The sequence below is a fragment of the Piliocolobus tephrosceles genome, chromosome 2 (genome assembly GCF_002776525.5).
Source record: "Piliocolobus tephrosceles isolate RC106 chromosome 2, ASM277652v3, whole genome shotgun sequence".
Lineage (NCBI taxonomy): Eukaryota > Metazoa > Chordata > Mammalia > Primates > Cercopithecidae > Piliocolobus > Piliocolobus tephrosceles.
In genome coordinates this window covers 69,798,449-69,811,991 of record NC_045435.1, presented here as the reverse complement: position 1 = coordinate 69,811,991, position 13,543 = coordinate 69,798,449, and the positions used below count along the sequence as shown (strand labels likewise).

The 13,543-nt window shown below is 42.9% G+C and overlaps 1 pseudogene; it reads right to left on the bottom strand.

Annotated features, from left to right (window-relative positions):
- Positions 1 to 6,910: 6,910 nt before the first annotated feature.
- LOC111532948 overlaps positions 6,911 to 13,543 on the bottom strand; it is a 69,923-nt pseudogene continuing 63,290 nt past the window's right edge.

The window sequence follows — 13,543 nt, the reverse complement described above, 5'->3', positions numbered from 1 at the left end:
AACAGTGTCTGGCATATGGTAAGCACCATGTTTATATCAGCATCATCACTACCACCACCATCATCATTGTCACTATGAAATATTTGGTAATCCCAGCACTTTGGGAAGCTGAGGCAGGTGGATTGCTTGAGCTCAGGAGCTCAAAACCAGCCTAGGTAATGCGGCAAAACCCCACATCTACTAAAAGTACAAAAAATTAGCCAGGTTAGTAGCATGTGACTGTTGTCCAAGCTACTCAGGAGGCTGAGGTGGGAGGTTGAGGCTGCAATGAGTCCTCATTGCACCACCATACTTGAGCCTAGGCAACAGAGTGAGACCTTGTCTCAAAAAAACACAAAAAACGAAAAAATTTGGCAACATGTATCAGGGAACTTAAAAAAGGGTCTCACCACTGATCCAACAGTTCAGTTGAATGAATTTATCCCAAGTAAATATTTACTTAGACAAGACTATATGGATTTGCATATCTCATGGGATTAAAAAAATTATTTTAAAACAATTATAATTATCTATTATAAAATAATTACAACAATATATTTTAAAATAATAATTATTTTAAAAATTATTTTAAAATAATAATTATTTTAAAAATTATTTTAAAATAATAATTATTTTAAAAATTATTTTAAAATAGGAATGATAAATTGGAAATAGCCTATGTATTGATTGATTAAATAGCAACAACAGTGAAATAATAGACAGTCATGAAAAATTACCTAGATTGGAACTTCTTAACGCTTTCTTCTTCCATGGACCCCTTTGGCAATCTGGAGAAATGTAATCAATGTCTTCTCAGAATAATGTTTTTAATGGTGTAAAACTGAATACACAGGATTGTGAAGAAAACAGACACATGGAAATAAAATAATCAGAATAATAAAATTTTTTTGTAATGTATTAATAAATTTTTTTTCTTTTTTTTTTTTTGAAACAGGATCTGACTGGAGTGCAGTGGTGCAATCACGGCTCACTACAGCCTCAACCTCCCAGGCTCAAGCCATCCTCCCACCTCAGTGTCCCAAGTAGCTGGGACTACAGGCATGCGGCACCATACCTGGCTAATTTTTGTATCTTTGGTAGAGATGAGGTTTCGCCATATTGCCCAGGCTGGTCTTGAACTCCTGGTCTCAAGTGATCCTCCTGCCTTGGCCTCCCAAAATGTTGGGATTACAGTCGTGAGTCACGGTGCCCGGCTGATTCTTCTTTTTAAAGGCATAACATAAAAAAATCTAGCAGCAGGTCTAATAATTATAATTTTCAAGTAGTGGTAAACACAAATGCATCAAGATACCTGTGACAAACTCTCCGTGGTATAAGAACAAGAAAAAGTGGAACAAGAAAAAGGGAATATAATATCTGCCCGCTCCCTGGACATAACCCTCCAGGAGTGAAATGACGCAAGCTTAGTTTTTCACTGTAGTACTCTCAGAATTAAAAGCAAAATTCATATAAAGAATAAACCATATACTTATGAAGAAAAAAAACATAATACTTCTGATTTTTAGTGGAGACAAATTCACAGGTGCTGCTAACACAACTGTGATTTATTGTCTATACTAATAATTTGAAAGATATGTTAAATTTCAGCTAGAATTGCTAAAAATAAAGATGTAATCTCCCCCCAACCCAAATTCATAAACCCTCAGGTTTAAAATCCGTGATCTAGCTTGTAAGTCCCCAGACTTTTTCTATAAAGGGCCAGATAATAAAAATTTAGACTTGTGGGCCATACGGTCTCAGTCACAACTACTGAGTTCTCCTGTATGAAATATGAAAGCAGTCACAGACAATATGCAAATAAATGAGCATAGTCGTGTTCTGATAAAACTTTATTTACTAAAGCAGGCAGAGGACCTGATTTGGCTTATGGAGTATACTTTGCTGTCTCCAGTCTAGAATAAAAGTTTCTAAATCGGAAAAATGTTCCTGAACTGCTAAATGAAACAGAGAAGGTTACAAATAATTATGAAGTGTTCCATTTTGGTGAAAAAAGTGTATCTCTATATATGTCCCTGTGCATATGTATATATGTATAAAAATATACAAGTTTGGAAGGGCTTACTAAAATGTCAATGGTGATTGTTTCTGGGTGATGGGAATATGAACACTCTACACTTTTCTATATTCTCTCATTGTTTTTCAATCAGGGTACATTAATTTTATGGTTAGAAAAGTAAGAATTCGCTGGGCACAGTGGCTCATGCCTGTAATCCCAGCACTTTGGGAGGCTGAGGAGGGTGGATCGCTTGAGCTCAAGAGCTCCAGACCAGTCTGGGTGACACGGTGAAACCCCATCTCTACTAAAAATATTAATACAAAAAATTAGCTGGGTGTGGTGGTGCATTCCTGTGGTCCCAGCTACTTGGGAGGCTGAGGTGGGAGGATCACTTGAGCCCGGGAGGCAGAGGTTGCAGTGAGCCAAGATTGTGCCACTGCACTCCAGCCTGGGTGACGAAGTGAGGCCCTGTTTCAATTAAAAAAAAAAAAAAAAAAGGAAAGAAAAATGAGAATTAAAGCAAATAAACTGGAGGGTTTCTTAAAGGTCCAAACTCATATGAAACAAATTCCCTCTTGAATCTCTCCAACCATTCTTCCTAAGTCCTTGGTGAGAAAAAACTCACCTGTATCCTTTCACTATACCAAAACAAGTACAAGTACTGATATTCTGTTTTATGCAGTTAAAAACATTATTCTAATATGGGATCCAGCATACTTCTCCAGGCTACCAAAGGGGTCTATGGAACAAGAAAAAGTGAATGTAGTATCTGCCTGCTCCCTGGACAAAAGCCTCCAGGAGTGAAATGATGCAAGCTTAGTTTTTCACTGTGGTAGTCTCAGAATTAAAAGCAAAATTCATATAAAGAATCCAGCAAAGGATGGGTAACTGGAGATCCTCAGCAAGTGTTCATTCTATTCTCCTTTCCTTCTGTAGGCTGGTGCCACCAACATTTGGAACTAGCTATCAGTTCTCTTATCTGAAATCATATTGCTCGAATAATGGGTACCTCTAGTTGTTTTACCAGTTCTTCACTTGTATCACACAGAACCAAGTGTCACCTTCTCTGTTCCTCTCAAGCCCTCTGCTTTATTCCTTGCCGGCAGGATCCTAATGATGTCAGGTATTAAGTTTGCTATGTGTTTTGGGAAGGTTATCCTTCTCCATCTCCAGGGAGGATTAAGTGCTGATTAGTATAAATTAGTGGTTTTCAACATGTAGCCTTTTAAAAATGTTAATGCTAGAGTTTATACAGAGTTCAACTGGGGCCATTCTGCCCTATCAGGGATACTAGACAATATTGGAGACTTTAAAATTATCATCTTTTTTTTATTATCAAAGGGGTTGCCACTGGCATCTAGTGGATAGAGGCCGGGGATGCTTCATATAATGCATAAGGCACTCCCCACAATAAAGAATTACCTTGTCCAAAATGTCAATAGTACCAAGTTTTAGACACCTTGGTCTAAACCAGTCATGGTGATTCCATTTCTTTATCCAGGTGGTGAAACTATGGCCAGTGAGCTCAAGAGAAATCCTGGAAGGAAAAAACCCTTTTATCCCTGATATAAAAAATGCATGAGGAGAAACTGCCCTTTGGATATGCTTGGGGAAAAGCATGATGGTTGCAGCTGTAGTTTCTTTTTGTCATTAACACAAAAGATGGCACAGATAAGACAGGAAACACCGACCTCCTCAGCAACATTGCTGAGTCTTGGAAACAATCCTGCAACCTCCTTACTGCTCTGGACTTCTTATTGGTAAAATAGTTTTTTTTTTTTTTTCTTTCCCCCTTTGAGACAGGGTCTTGTTCTGTCACCCAGGCTGGGGTGCAGTGGCATCTCAGGTCACTGCAACCTCTGCCTTCTGGGCTCAGATGATCCTCCCCTCTCAGCCTCCCAAGTAGCTGGGACCACAGGCACGTGCCATCATGCCCAGTTAACTTTTGTATTTTTTTTGTGGAGACAGGATTTTGCCATGTTACCCAGGCTGGTCTTGGATTCCTGGGCTCAAGTGATCCACCCACCGTGGCTTCCCCAAGTGCTGGGATTACAGGAGTGAGCTGCTGTGCCTGGCCTAAAATAGTTTCTTTTAAAAATTTACTATTGTCCTGGCGTGGTGGCTCACACCTATAATCCCAGCACTTTGGGAGGCTGAGATGGGTGAATCATGAGATCAGGAGTTCCAGACCAGCCTGGCCAACACGGTGAAACCCCATCTCTACTAAAAATACAAAAAAATTAGCTGGCATAGTGGCGGGTGCCTGTAATCCCAGCTACTTGAGAGGCTGAGGCAGGAGAATTGCTTGAACCTGGGAGATGGAGGTTGCAGTGAGCTGAGATCATGCCAATGCATTCCAGCCTGGGTGACAGAGTGAGACTTTGTCTCTAAATAAATAAATATATAAATAAACAAAATAAAATAAAACATAAAAAAATTACTATTCCTTTTGTGTTACATGTAGCCTTTTACAAATGTTAATGCTAGAGTTTATACAGGGTCCCTCCCCGATTCCTTGGATGTAGAAATTGAGACCTCAATGATTTAGGGGACTTGCTTATGGTCACACAGCTTTTTTAGCAACACAGCTGAGACTAGAAAGTCAGCTGATATGATTGAGCCCTTAGTGTATTTACAATGTTGTGCCTGTGCCTGGGGAAGGTCCCAGAAAATTGAGTATGAATTAATTCATATACTCTTTGGATACAGATCTTACACTGGATCAACAATAATGACAAAGAGCTGGACACCTACTATGTGACAGCCATTTTATATATTTATCTTGAATCTTCACAGTCACCCTGAGTGGTTGGTATTATTTTTCTCATTTTGTAGACAGCAAAAACTGCAACCTAGAGAGGTTCAATGGCTCACCCAAAGCTACACAGCGAGATGTTCATAAAATCAAACCTATGTCAGATCCTGGAGTCCACTCTAATTCCACTATATCACATGACCTCCCTTCCTAAGCATCAAAGCCTACCAGACTCATGACAGGGCTAGCTCCAAAGTGGGTGCATCTGAAGGAAGATTTTGTCTTAATATATTTTACCCAAATGGATGATGCTTCTTAACAGTGACTTCAAGAGCAAACTAAAGAGTAATATTGGGGAATAGAGTTCAGATAAAACAACCCTCACCTACAGTTAAGGAGCAGTGAGGTTTGCGTAGGGTTGAGGGGTATGGCATATGGATGAAGATCTTGCTTCAAGATCAGATTCCCTGGGGAGTTACTCAGTTCTTCTCCTCATTGTGCTGCCAACCTCTGGCAAGCCAGCCATCAACATTGTGATATTAAGAGCACAATAGCTATCATTGCTTATGTGGTTGCCAGTCAGTACTGTGCTGTTCGTCCTAATAAGGCTGAATAAATTACAACTAACTGAGCACACATCGTTTCCTTTAGTCCTCTCGAAACCTAGGGAAGGATTTACCTTTAAAACAACCCAGAGAGTCAACAAGGTGGGGCCCTTTGCCCAAGGCAACACAGCCAGCAACTGAAAGGAGACTCAGTTCCCACTACACCGCTGAGCCTCTATCTTGTGCATCTCCACCTCAGACCTGCCTATTTCTCATTCCTTGTCTTTGCTCTAGCTGAGCCCCTGTTCGGAATGCTATCACCCTCCCCCTCTTTCCAGTCATCTGTCACAGCTCAGGTGAAATCCTGCATCCTTGGGGGAAATGTGTCTGTGACCACTTTAGTCCACAGAGCTTTTTCCCTTACTGATACCTCAGAAAAAGAAAAAATTCTCTGAACATTATTATGAACATCTTGTTGCACCTATCTTGATTTATTTCAGTTGATACTTAACATAAAAAAAGCACACATAGGATTTAAAAGTACTTCTCAAAATAGCCCTCTGGGTTAGGAAATAGAAAACCGCCATATACTAGTTATGCCACTTTGTTCAATCACTCTTGAAGCCTCAATTTCCTCAGTCCCTAAATGGGCATAATCTTACTAGGCCCTGGAGGACCTGCAGGGTTCTTGTGAGGACTTGAGTATTGTATGGGAAAATGTTTAAAAAATGTAATTCCCTAGACCGGGGACTAGAAAGCCAAATGCCCACAAGAATCAAGCAGCTAATGAGTGAAGGAGGCCAGGGTAAGGTAACAGGGATTGGTGCGGGTCTGGTGCCCTGGAGACCACATATCCCATCTAAAGAGACAGCTGTGGCTCAGCTCCAGCCAATTACTGCCATTCAGGAATGAGGACCCAGTGTTGCCAGAGCTTAATTTTTCAAGAGACACACAAAACACAGACTTTAAGTTACATCATTTGATTTTGAAATATCGTTGGGTGCAGTGTTTCATGCCTGTAATCCCAGCACTTTGGGAGGCCAAGGGGGGTGAATTTTTTCAGCCCAGGAGTTTGAGACCAGCCTTAGCAAAATGGCAAAGCCCCACCTCTACAAATGTAGAAAAATTAGTCAGGCATGGTGTCATGCACCTATATAGTTCCAGCTACTTGGGGAGAGGGCTGGGTGGGTGCTGCAGTGGATGGACAGCTTGAGCCTGGGAGGTTGAGGTTTCAGTGAGCTGTGATCGCTCTGCTGCACTCCAGCCTGGGTGACAGAGGAAGACCCGCTCTCAAACAAACAAACAAACAACCACCATTATTTATGCCAAACTAAACGAAACATAATGAGTGTCTTTCCTATAGGAAGCTAATTTGCAACTTTTTTCTATATACGTGTATATTGTTCTAAACTAGAATATTTGGATTGGCTCTCTGAGTTATTTTGTATACAATGTTTTCTTCAATATATACTTAGTGAGTCTAAGTTTTGTTTTCTCAGTAAGACTGTAAGGGTTCTGGGGACACAATTTACATATCCAAGCCTGATTAATAATCTTGGTAGATGATAACTTACTTGTTTGTCTATTTGTGTGGTCCTTAAATGTCAGCATGAGTCAGCATTTCCTGAGTTGCTTGTTAAAAATGATGATGTCCCCCAGCAATTCCATCCCTAGAAATAGAACAGTGTACATATATTCATCAAAAGACATGTACTAGGATGATCAAAGCAGCACTATTCACAATAGCTGCAAACTGAAATCTATCCAATTGCCCATTAGCATTCTTAGGATAAATTTAAAAATTGCATTATATTCACAATAAAAAAATCTATGCAGCACTGAAAAAGAATAAACTGCAACTGTAGACAGCAACATAGATGAATTTCACAAATACAAGATCAAGCAAAAGAAGTCAGACACCAAAGGGTATATAATACATATTTCCATTTCTATAAATACAGAAATTGGTAAAACCTAATGCATGGGTTATAAATTAGAATAACAGTAACTGTTGGGGCTGGGCGCAGTGGCTCACGCCTGTAATCCCAGCACTTTGGAAGGCCAAGATGGGCGGATCATGAGGTCAGGAGATTGAGACCATCCTGACCAACATGGTGAAACCCCGTCTCTACTAAAAATACAAATATTAGCTGGGCATGGTGGCACACACCTGTAGTCCCACTTACTCGGGAGGCTGAGGCAGGGGAATCACTTGAACCAGGAGGTGGAAGTTGCAGTGAGTGGGGATCGCGCCTCGCCACTGCACTCCAGACTGTGTGACAGAGTGAGACTCCATCTCAAAAAAAACAAAAACAAAAACAAAAAAACCACACACAAACAAACAAAAAACAAACAGTAACTGTTGGAGAGAAGTAAAGATAAAGGGATAAAAAGAGACTTCAGGGGTGCTGGCAATCTTGTTTCTTGATCTGGGTTCTGGTTGCATGGGTGTGAAAATTGAGGTGTCTATTTTTTATACTTTTCTGTACATTAATATTGCAATGAAAAGTTAAAATGCTAATTCCCGGGCCCTAGCCCAGACTGACAGACTCACCCTCTCTGGAGTGCAGGTGTGTGGGTGTGTCTGTGCATGTGTGTGGTCAACAGGGTCCCCAGGCATTTCCATGCAGCTCATTAGGGTAACATCCTTTGAAAATTACACTGCGCTTGAATGACACACATATTTCCTTCTTCAAGGGGTTTCTGCAAACACTCTTGGCTAACTCAGCGTCTGCCTTTCCTAGTTTCCTTTGTTATATATGCCGGTGTTTTACCAGAAGCCAAGAGGTTTACCAACATTAAGAGGTCTTATGGGTACCTTCAAACAGTGGCACTTGGGACAACAGAGAGAGACAGCTCTGATGATGTGCCAGCTTATAAAATATGGCTAAATAAAATTAAATGTTTATGGGGTGACTAATGCGCCATATCCCTAGGGAAATCAGTCAAGTGCTCACCGTTGCTGAATTTCCGCTGAATCCTGGCTTCTCTAGAGAAGGATTGCTGGGTGGAGGCCAGAAGGATCCGGGGCTTTTCCTGGAAGGGAAAAGGGGAGACTGTGACTGGACAGGAAAGGACCAGTGTATGCCCAGTATATGCCCAGTTTAGTGTCCAGGGCTCATTGTACTCTACAGACGTTTGTTGCTATCTTTTCCATCTGGAAGGGACTGCAGAGATCATCTGGTTCAGAGGCTCTCACAGACCTCCCTGGAGAGCTGCAGCAGCATCTGCTGAGATGAGGGAAATATACAGATTTCTGGGTCAACAACAGACCCACTGAGTCCTAATTCCATTGCGTTGGAGTTTCATTTCAATGATTAACAATTTAAAGTGAGTGTATCAAAAGAGCAGAATAGGCTGGGCGTGGTGGCTCATGCCTATAATCCCAGAACTTTAAGAGGCCGAGGTGGGTGGATCACTTGAGATCAGGAGTTTGAGACCAGCCTGGCCAACATGGTGAAACCCCACCTTTACTAAAAATACAGAAAAAAAAAAATTTAGCTAGGCATGGTGGTGCAGTTCCAGCTACTTGGGAGGCTGAGGCAGGTCAATCACTTGAACCCGGGAGGCAGAGGTTGCAGTGAGCCAAGATTGTGCCATTGTATTCCAGCCTGGGCCACAGTGCACAACTCCATTAAAAAAAAAAAAAAAAAAAAAGAGCACAGTAGCAGAGTCGAAGGAAGCTCTGATACAATAATTGAGCAAGTTGCTCTCTGAACCTCACTCTCCTCATCTGTGAAGTGAGAATAATACTATCTACCATAGAGGGTTATGAGGAGGGTGCTTACAAAGCCCTGCCAGCTCTACCTGGAACATCCCGAGCACTCCATCGATGTTGGCTACTAAGAAAGGTACTTCAGATTACATTGTTTTTACTGGAATTAACTCACAATAAAAAAAATAAAATTCAGCAAGGTTTGATGACTCACGCCTGTAATCCCAGTGCTTTGGGAGGCTAAGCAGAGAGGATTGCTTGAGGTTAGAAGTTTGAGACCAGCCCAGGCAACATGGCAAGACCCTGTCTCTTAAAAAAATAATAAAAATTAAAATGATAAATAAATAAATACAATAGAAAATTAGCTGGGTGTGGTGGCACGCACTTGTAGTTCCAGCTGCTTGGGAGGCTGAGGTGGGGAGATCACTGCCCAGGAGGATGAGGCTGCAGTGAGCCACGATTGTGCCACTGCACTTCAGCCTGGGTGACAGAGCAAGATCTCATCTCTAAAAAGAAAAAAAAAAAGAAAGAAAGAAAACTCGTCTGTATCACTATAATTATTTTTTCACCTTTGAAAATCTGAAATGTAGTAAAAGGAACTTCATACTGAAAAGGTTATCGAGGTACCATCCAAAGTCCTCCTGCAGGCTCCACTCTTCAGGCCCACATGGATAATGGATTTGGAGAAACAATGAAAAGAGGACAGGCCGATGGAAAGGAATGGTTTCAAGATCACATTTCCTACTAACATTTTTGTCAAGACTAGGGGAAGTGTGCAGCCTGTTGACTGAGACTGAGAGTGGGTAGATGGGGAAAAGGGTTGGTTTCTTCCAGGAAGGGTGAAAATAGACATGTTGATGCCAAGCTCTTGAATATTCACACAAGACAGGATACCTCACTGTGCATTGGACTACTTTTGTCTAGCAAGACCTGGACATTAAAGTGGCTGTCAAGCTGTCCGGTGTGGAGTCTACAAAAAAGAACAGATCCGCAGAGTTTAAGATTTATGCTCCAGGATGGTAGGAGCACCACTCCGAATACAAAACTCACGTAGGTTCTTGGCTGATTCTCTTCGGGTCTCTGTTGCTTTTTCCTTGCCTTCTTGGGTTTAAATATTACTCAGGTATTTATGAGAAGGGAGCATAAAATTTGGCTGAGGACCAGTGCAGTTCAATGCAATCCACTTGCACGAAGCCCTGAAATGTGCTGGAACACTGATTTTATTACTAAATAACTGAATAGGAATGGAAGAGAACCAGACAGAATTTGATCCTATAGGCTGGGTATGGTGGCTCATGGCTGTAATCTCAACACTTTGGGAAGCCAAGGTGGTCAGATTGCTTGAGGTCAGGAACCCCATCTCTATTAAAAATATAAAAATTAGGCATGGTGGTGCATGCCTGTAATCCCAGCTACTCAGGAGGCTGAGGCAGGAGAACCACTTGAATCTGGGAGACAGAGGTTGCAGTGAGCCGAGATCACGACACTGCACTGCAGCCTGGGTGACAGAGTAAGACTCCATCTCAAAAAAAAAGATTTGGCCGGGCGCGGTGGCTCAAGCCTATAATCCCAGCACTTTGGGAGGCCGAGACGGGCGGATCACGAGGTCAGGAGATCGAGACCATCCTGGCTAACACTGTGAAACCCCGTCTCTACTAAAAAAAAAATACAAAAAACTAGCCGGGCGAGGTGGCGGGTGCCTGTAGTCCCAGCTACTCGGGAGGCTGAGGCAGGAGAATGGCGTGAACCCGGGAGGCGGAGCTTGCAGTGAGCTGAGATCCGGCCACTGCACTCCAGCCCGGGCGACAGAGTGAGACTCCGTCTCAACAAAAAAAAAAAAAAAAAAAAAAAAAGATTTGATTTTTATAAAAGGGACCCGCATTTTAAGGATGAGGAAATGTAGCGACATGAAGTAACTCACCTGGGTCCCACAGGCTATTTAGCTTCAGAAATCAACTCAAATTCCCAAATGCCTCATGTCAAAGCTGTATGCAGATGTTCAGACAACAGATGAGGTTTTAAAGACAAAAAGGAAGACAGCAGGCTCTGAGGAAGGCTTCCCTACCCAGTGAATATGTGGACACTGAGAACTTCATGGTATCTTTCCTGGTATTGGTTTAACAAAGTTAAGAACTAATGTGAAGCAGAGGCGTACAGGATGCTAGACTGACCATCTGGATCCACACATAACCATGTGAAGAAATCATTAATACTGGAAGACAGGAGGCATGTTTCCTATGGAATTAGCTCCTCTACCAGTGACGTACCTACAGTGGGTCTGCGGGCATCATGCCACTGTTTTTCGGGGAAAAATGAGTTCAAGCCACCTGGTTATGCCCCTAAACAATAGTGGAATTTGGTAAGAATGGATAAAGAGAGATTGCTAATTAATTCCTCTATTACTAGCTCACATAAAATGCCCATTCAGTTGTTGGTATCACCTTTGAAGGATGGTCAGGTATTTGGGTAAAATTTAGATATTGGCCGGGCGCGGTGGCTCAAGCCTGTAATCCCAGCACTTTGGGAGGCCGAGATGGGCGGATCACGAGGTCAGGAGATCGAGACCATCCTGGCTAACACGGTGAAACCCCGTCTCTACTAAAAAAAATACAAAAAACTAGCTGGGCGAGGTGGCGGGCGCCTGTAGTCCCAGCTACTCGGGAGGCTGAGGCAGGAGAATGGCGTAAACCCGGGAGGCGGAGCTTGCAGTGAGCTGAGATCCGGCCCCTGCACTCCAGCCTGGGCAACAGAGCGAGACTCTGTCTCAAAAAAAAAAAAAAAAAAAAAAAAAATTTAGATATTAAAATTGTTTGGCCAGGCATGGTGGCTCATGCCTGTAATCCTAGCACTTTAGGAAGCCAAGGAAGGAGGATCACTTGAGGCCATGAGTTCAGCTGGTCAACATGGCAAGGCCCCTCTTTCTACAAAAAGATTAAAAAAAAATTGTTCAGCAGACACTTGGCATTCTCAGATGTAATACTTAGTAATAACAATGACAATTATAATATGAACATAGTGCTTAATATGTGTAAGATGCTGTGTTAAGCATTTTTCATGTGACAACTCATTGACATCTGAGGACACCATTTGTATTAGTCCGTTGTCACGCTGTTGATAAAGACATAACCAAGACTGCGAAGCAAAAGAGGTTTAATTGGACTTACAGTTCCGCATGGCTGGGGAGGCCTCAGAATCATGGCGGAAGGCAAAAGGTACTTCTTACATGACAGTGGCAAGAGAAAATGTTGGAGGAAGCAAAAGCAGAAACCCCTGACAAACCCATCAGATCTCGTGAGACTTGTTCACTATCAATCACAAGAACAGCATGGGAAAGACTGGACCCCATGATTCAATTACCTCCCTCTGGGTCCCTCCCACAACACGTGGGAATTCTGGGAGATACAATTCAAGTTGAGATTTGAATGGGGATACAGCCAAGCCATATCATTCTGCCCCCGACCCTCCAAATCTCATGTCCTCACATTTCAAAACCAATCATGCCTTCCTAACAGTCCCCCAAAGTCTTAACTCACTTCAGCATTAACCCAAAAGTCCACAGTCCAAAGTCTGATCTTAGATGAGGCAAGCCCCTCCTGCCTATGAGCCTGTAAAATCAAAAGCAAGCTAGTTACTTCCTAGATACAATGGGAGTACAGGTATTGGATAAACACAGCCATTCTAAATGAGAGAAATTGGCCAAAACAAAGGAATTACAGGGCCCATGCAAGTCTGAAATCCAGCAGGGCAGTCAAAGTTTAAAGCTCCAAAATGATCTCCTTTGACTCCAGGTCTCACACCCAGGTCACGCTGATGCAAGAGGTGGGTTCCCATGGTTGTGGGTCAGCTCTGCCCCTGTGACTTTGCAGGGCATAGCCTCCCTCCTGGCTGCTTTCACAGGCTGGCATTGAGTGTCTGTGGTTTTTCCAGGCTCAGTGCAGGCTGTCGGTGGATCTACCATTCTGGAGTCTGGAGGACAGAGGCCCTCCTCTCACAGTTCCACTAGGCAGTGACCTAGCAGGGATTCTGTGTGGGGGCTCCCACCCTACATTTGCCTTCTGCACTGCCCTAGCAGAGGTTCTTCATGAGGGCCCTGCCCCTGCAGCAAACTTTTGCCTGAGCATCCAGGCATGTCCATACATCTTCTGAAATCTAGGCAGAGGTTCCCAAACCTCAGTTGTTGACTTCTGTGCACCTGCAGGCTCAACATCTCGTGGAAGCTGACAAGGCCTGGGGCTTGCACCCTCTGAAGCCACAGTCTGAGCCTAGGGCTAGTGCTCTAGGCTGCCCACAGCACAGGGAGCTTGGGCTCAGCCCACGAAACCACTTTTTCCTCCTGGGCCTCCAGGCCTGTGATGGGAGGGGCTGCCCTGAAGGTCTCTGACATGGCCTGGAGACATTTTCCCCATGGTCTTGGGGATTAACACTAGGCTCCCTGCTACTTATGCAAATTTCTGCAGCTGGCTTGAATTTCTCCCCAGAAATGGGTTTTTCTTTTCCACTACACGGTCAAGCTGCAAATTTTCTGAACTTTT